The sequence below is a fragment of the Rhamphochromis longiceps genome, linkage group LG18 (assembly GCF_057381845.1).
Source record: "Rhamphochromis longiceps isolate RC_006_pf linkage group LG18, R_longiceps_female_GT1.1, whole genome shotgun sequence".
NCBI classification, from domain to species: domain Eukaryota; kingdom Metazoa; phylum Chordata; class Actinopteri; order Cichliformes; family Cichlidae; genus Rhamphochromis; species Rhamphochromis longiceps.
In genome coordinates this window covers 30,379,632-30,386,476 of record NC_140574.1, presented here as the reverse complement: position 1 = coordinate 30,386,476, position 6,845 = coordinate 30,379,632, and the positions used below count along the sequence as shown (strand labels likewise).

The following is a 6,845-nucleotide window of genomic DNA, read 5'->3' as shown; positions in this document are numbered from 1 at the left end:
CAGGTGCGGCTTTTCTATGGATTGTCCATGATTTTTGGCATATCGTAAGACGATTTGTTTTATTTGTTCCGCTGTTGTACAGCACTACGTTGCCTGGCGGAAGGGCATGTGATCAGACACACAGTATCGGGATTCAAGAGTGGTATGTTGGTCACATGTCCATCCGCCAGGCAACATAGTGCCGTACAAGTCGCGCGAAAAACAAACTTCAAAGTAGCGCTACGCGTTCAGCAGGAGGCGTGGATGATGAGCGGCGATAAACTTGCGAAAAGCAAGTTATGCCCAACTCCACCGGTGGACTCTGACAGCATGGAAAAGTGTGAAAACATCCATGATCACCAACGGATTTCGAAGGGCTGGACTGCTGCATGATGGAGAGGAGGACACCGCCACGGCCCTTCTGAGGGTGTTCGACTCTGACACTGACAACGAGGATTTGTTTGGTTTTGAAAGTGACAATGAATGAAAGACGCTGAGAGTGGATGACGAAGCCATCCTGAGCCTGTTCGTTTCCGACACTGGAGAAGAGGACTTTGGTGGTTTTAGTGCGCAGGAAGATGGTGGTGAATGACTGACTTTTCTTCTTGTTAAAGCCGTGTCACTGCACCTGAGCCTAAAAGGTAGTCCGAATCTATTTTTCTGGTGTGCTGTAGGTTATTGTTATGTACTACATTTGTTACTCATTTATGAAGCACAGTACATGTTTCGTACTTGTAATTACCGCTACTTGTACATATACCTAAAAAGTTATGCAAATATGTACCCATAACTTGTTTTTCAAAATATTAATAAAAGGGGTGTGTCTCCAAACAGCCATCTCTTTCCTGACAATTCCCTTTGTGCATATTCTCTTACATATGATAAGTCAACATTGAAACACCTGCGGCTTTTAGTCAGGTGCAGCTAATGTATGTACAAAACAGGATTTTCCCCTGATTTTAGCTTGTGCGGCTAATATTCAGGTGCGCTTTGTAGTCCGGGAAATACGGTATATATATATATATATATATATATATATGTATATATACAAGGAAAAGGTGTTTTATATGCTTTTCTCTATATTGGTTTGCTTGAGTCCTTATATGCGTCTTTCTTTGCCTCTGTCTGAGTCCAATCACTCTATATCACTATCAAAGGAGCTCTTCAGAAATATGGCACAATAATATTCAGCATAAAATCAATGGCTTGTTTAATTTAAACAGGGAGGAAGTGGGGAGGCTGGGTAATTGCAGAGAAAGGCCCACAAATCAGCCGTCCTTGTTATCCCATTTGACGGACCATTAAACGTCTGCAGGAATAAACATTATTTTTAGTTTAACTACCAGCTTCTGCCGGCTATAGAGTAGATGGGTGAATCGTTCTAAAATTAAATAAATAAAAGTGGTGTTTAGAGGCACAGAAGTCTGGGCTGTTTGTTTATTCCAACATATATATATATTTACCCCATCTTATTTCTCTCTAGATGGTCGTTTTTTGTTTTTTAACAGTTGATCCAAAAAATGTTTCCACTCTAAAACAGGGTGACCATTTTTTCAAAAATACATTGCAGCCTGCATGTGATAAGTAAAAGTGTTACATCCCAAGCATTATTTTGAATTGTAGTTCACACATTACTTTTCTTACAAATAAGAAACTAACACAAAAACAAATAAAATCCACATAAACATGCTAATTGTGGTATGCTCAGAAGTTTTGTAGCTGTAGTCTGCTGGTCCAAGATGCACTGATCAGCTACAACCACTGGCAGGTTAATGTACCAGCTGCACAGGCTGGGGAACATCTGGTGACAACCGGTTACATAGAGACAAATCTGTACTTCCTTAAAAGTTGCGAGTGGTTGCTTGAAGTTGCTGCGAAATCCACTGCAAAGCCCCGATCACACAGGCCTATAGACCTGTAACTGACCTCCTGATAACCACCGGTCAAAGGATAAATATATTCCCTGAGAGGTTAGTGACTATTTGTGGGAGGTTGCTTAGATTTAATTGGCTGCAAACATCTGTGTTGCTGCCCTGAAAACCTCCTTGTGTTTGTTTTCAATTTTGTGTGGAAGACATCAACTTGTCTGCTATCACTCGTGGTAGCATCTCTGTGGGCACGTAAGGTGTTAAAAAAAATGCTTTACTGTAATCCAACAGACGTGTATAGATCAACAATGGATGGAATGTGGGATAGAGTACGACCGTGCAGCGTTTAAAGCATGGAAGTACTGACATTACTTGGAGTTTGATTCTGTAAAAAGTGACAAAAACATTAGCATCTGCTGTACACTCTGGGTGGGAAGAAAACTTCTTTCTGCAGCGAAAAATTTGACTTCAGATCTGAGCAAGCACTAAGCATCTTCCACGGGAATGTGAAATTCACAGAGAAACCCCTGGATCCTCCCCACTGACATGACCGCTGCAGCACCGGGAAAACCTCCACCAGCCCCACTCCTGCTAAATGGGTAAAAATAGGTTTAAGAGCAACAGGACTTAATGCTGCTGAATCTTTGATTTTATTTATTTTTGCTGTGTTTTACTTGTATCTATTTGAAAGAGTGGGTGTAAAGACAAAAAAATATTTTATTTTATACACTGGAATATGCAGGAAATAGGTTTAAATGTTAAAACAAATTTTTCCAGTCAGAGACTGTTGCATATAATTGCATTTCTGCTTAATGCAATGAGCATAAAGTTAAAAGATTAAAACTAATAAAACAATTTTTTAAAGAAACCTTTTCATTTGATTCAATTTTATATGATGGATTATGCAGAAAAAAGAGAATTGGGCTGAAAGGTCTATTGCTTTATAATCAGTGTTGGGCAAGTTAGTTTGAAAAAGTAATTAATTATAGTTACTAGTTACTTCTTCAAAAAAGTAACTGAGTTAGTAACTGAGTTACAAGATTGTAAAAGTAATTAATTACTTGAAAAGTAACTATTGCGATACTTTAAAAAAAAATGTTTAGCCCTCTGGGGTCCAGGGTATAATTGGCCGTTTTTAACTACTTTTGATGTTTCCTCTACATTTCACCTTTAAAAACTATTTACTTTGCCTTGTTTGGTATCATCCTTTTCAGCACAACCTCATGTGTCTGAATTTACAGTTATGTTTTCATTTTGACATACTGTATTAACACAATTGATCTAAAATCAGACAAAAAACATAAAATCTGAGTAGAAAAAGTTAAATTTTTTACTGTAACAACCACAAACATGTTCGTTGAATCATATTTTTAAAATCCTATGCACAAGTTTTGCAAACAAAGTTATTTGCAGCCATTTACCTTTTAGCCTTTTGTATAACCATTTCAAACTACACTGTAAAATCTAATTAGTTCCCAGAACTCAAAAAAATTGAGGAAACTCGTTGCCTCAAAAAAATTGAGTAAAGCTTAGCTAAAAATGACTAAATTAGGACAACTTATTTATTTTGAGTGCTCTGTACGAGCTCATTTGTTCCCAGAACTCAAAAAATTGGATCAAGGTTACGTAAGATGACCAAGTTAGGGCAACTTACTCATTTTGAGTACACTGTACAGCCTTGTTAGTTCCCAGAACTCAAAAGAATTAAGGAAACTCGTTGCCTCTAAAAAACTAAGTAAAGCTTACTTAAGATGACTTTTAGGACAACTTATACAGTGCAAGTCTACAGTATTAAGAATAACTTGATATTCCTGACTGTACAATACTAATTGTTTACCTACTGACAAACATTTCAAGTTCAACTGAATGAAAAAAACAATTTGTGGCAACCTGAATATGATTAAAAATTATTAACAACACTTTTTGTAATGATGTTAAAATCAGCCCAACTTTTATTTTCAAACACAACAAAGTATAACAGCCAACATACTGGACACTGTTCTGCTGAACAACAAACAATTATATTGCCATCACTGTTATAATCTTACAATGAAACAAAGTCTCAGATGTAATTATTCTGAAAATAAGTTTAGGCCTACCACAAGTTTGTTTTGTACTTACATTACTTATATAATCAAAATGAAATACTTGTTGTTCTGTCACAAGTGCAGTCTCTAATTTAAACAACACATTCTTTTTGCATTCCAACACATGAGCTGGAATGTTGTAATATTTTAAGGATGGCTTGTTTCCAGTCCAGGCATTACTGCCTGAATGACTGTCATGGATCCAGGTGATCCAAATGTAGGTGCAGAAGAAAGTCTTTAACTTCCCTTAAGTACAGTGCCAGTGGATGTGGGTTGGAGATGCAATGAACTTGAACCTGCAGGCGACCATCTTCACTCACCACACCATCTGTGACAGAGGACTCATCTCTCCTGGTGTCCTGCAAGCAAACAATCATATTTTTTGGAACATGAACTTAATTGCTTTCTTAAAACATTTTTTTTCTGCATTTGGTATAAAACAGACTCCAATTTGGACAATCTCAGGCTCCCTCCCCACCGGAGAGGTGACATTCAATGTCCCAATTGTCAGTCTGGATAGCCGTGACCACCACCCAACACACAATAATGTCATGAAAGCATCATTTTATGCAAACATAAAAAGGGCTATGCAAACATGGCCAATAACTTTCATTCTAATGATGTGCAAAATGATTTGGCCACAAAACAAATTTTGCTGTTAGAAAACTTGCAGACTTCACTTTATACAGTGTAGACCCTCTAAACTAAGTTTGGGGGATGTGATCTTTCAAGAAATGCAGACCAAACTGTTGTTGTTTGTTTACTTACACAGCATGTCTTGTAGAATTAACTGGAGTCACCAGCAACAGCATAGTGCAGTCATATCTCAAGTCTAATAACAGAAGACAGGAAAAGATCAGTGAAGAAACAACTTCCCCAAACCAAAGAACAAATAAAACAATAAGTAAAACAGGCTGATCTAAAGTATGATTAAAGTTCAGCCTGATTAATATAAATGTCACTGACAGTTGCTAATATATTGGAAAACCAAAATACTTACCACTGAGTTGATGTCTTTCTGTCCAACAGCAGGAGTGCTGGTCCCGAGCCTCAAAGACAGTAAGAAGCAAGCAGAGGGAAAAAAAGCAGAACATTTTTCAGAAACCGATTTGATCCTTAATGGCTGTGCAATAATTGTAACATAGAGTTTGCTTATGTTGTTAAATAAAGGCTAGATTTGACATTAATAGATGTCACAGATGTTCAAAAGCTGCCACAAAGCATGAAAAAAAAATGGACGCACAGGCTCCGACAACCGTGGCCGACAAATGCGATCCTCCTTTTCCCCAGACTACCCTTTCTGGGTGACAAAATAACCTTTTAAGATATTTTCAGCCGAGAATGTAGCTATGTAATGCTTTTTATTTCAAACAATCAACAGAAAATTTCACAGACATATTTTTATGTAAGGTTTTTAAGGCTGTGGTGTTCATTTTTAAGTAACATGAGCCCAGCGGCAGCAGCAACGCTAGGCTAACACTAACTAGCTAGCAAGATTATAAACCTGGTGCTAAACTAAAAGAAGCCACAAAATCAGTTTGAATAAGAGTAAACATTTACTCACCAAGCCTGTTTGTGACCGATTTCACCCAGCAACCACTACCCAAGCTGTCAGGGAATACACATTTTTCCCTAGTGACTGGAGGTTGCAGGGTAGTCGCTGACCTCTCTCTAGGTCTGCATGACTGAGGCATAAGTAAATTGGTCGATTATCTCGTTACCATCAAGTTATCTGATGGGAAACTCTGTGTCCTGGCAATGATGTGTATGTTACTTTAACTCGTTTACCACCTACCTGAACGTTGTTGATGACCAAGCACACCGCCCCCCCCCCCCCCCAACAAAAGTAGTCTATTTTAGCAGGACACTACACAACAAAAATATTCATTACAGGCTCTACGAACATGACAAAGAGCCAGGGTAGTGACCTGTTCTTCAAATTTCCCTGATTTACATACATGGGATTTGCCTGTTTTGATGGCAGAAGGCACACCTACACAGTCTTTGGCTCATGTATATATAAGCATCTTGGCACAACATGGTCCCGTTTTAGGATCCACGTAGAGTTAACACTAGACTCTTCACCAGTCAGTACATTTTGTTATAACAGTGCCAGACACTGAGCATTTCTTTTCTTTTCTTTTTTTTGTTGTTGTTAATTTTGAATAAAATGAAATTTTTTTAAAACATAGATTTCCTACAGACTTGACCTGTGTGACTGCACTGCAACGTGCAGTAAATAGGAGGGTTTTGTGTGGATAAAGTAGACATTTTTAACCAACGTGTAACAATCACGTTCCAGTCCCTCAGACTGCAACCGGGACAATTTAGTGGAAGCAGTAATGTGGAAGTTAGTTGGAGTGAAATCGAATGGTTTTACTAGGTGGACGATGATAGAAGGCCCCTTCACCATCTTCACCTGACTGGCTGAGAAAATTAGTCATTCTCTTTCTGTCATTGCAGTGACCCTCATATTTTCCTCTTTTTGAGAGAACAAAGCAGACGTGTGTCAGATAAAAGTGCAGTGTGTTAGATAGTCACGTTAGCCCCGCTCCAACTCCCATCTTACTTTTACAGATAACATATTTTGTTGTTGCCCTTGATAAAAGCGTCTCCCCTTGGGAGATGTCAGAAATTAACTTTATCTGGTCTTTAATTAGGGTACATGTGCTCTAGTGCATCTCTCACACACCCCTAAACCCTTCCTGCACCCTCCCCAGCCCAGCCCTAACACTGTCATTTTCAAAGCTATTTTAAGACAATGTGTGATTATCTGTGACATTGCTTGACATGTGCCTCAAGGCTGTCTCTCTCTTCACTATCTCGGCTCTCTTCCTCTGTCTCCCTCGCTTCTTCTTTCTGTCTTTCTCTAATCAAAAAGCCAAACCGTGCCGACAGCTCAGAGCAAATA

General features: G+C 38.5%; 1 long non-coding RNA gene across 1 annotated transcript; it reads right to left on the bottom strand.

Moving 5' to 3' along the window:
- Positions 1–3,786: 3,786 nt before the first annotated feature.
- Positions 3,787–4,984, bottom strand: LOC146648672 (uncharacterized). Its single transcript, XR_014908418.1, has 3 exons — positions 4,935–4,984; positions 4,703–4,766; positions 3,787–4,293 (listed from the first exon to the last, which is right to left on the bottom strand). It is a non-coding gene; the product is annotated as an uncharacterized LOC146648672 (long non-coding RNA).
- Between the last annotated feature and the right edge of the window lie 1,861 nt (positions 4,985–6,845).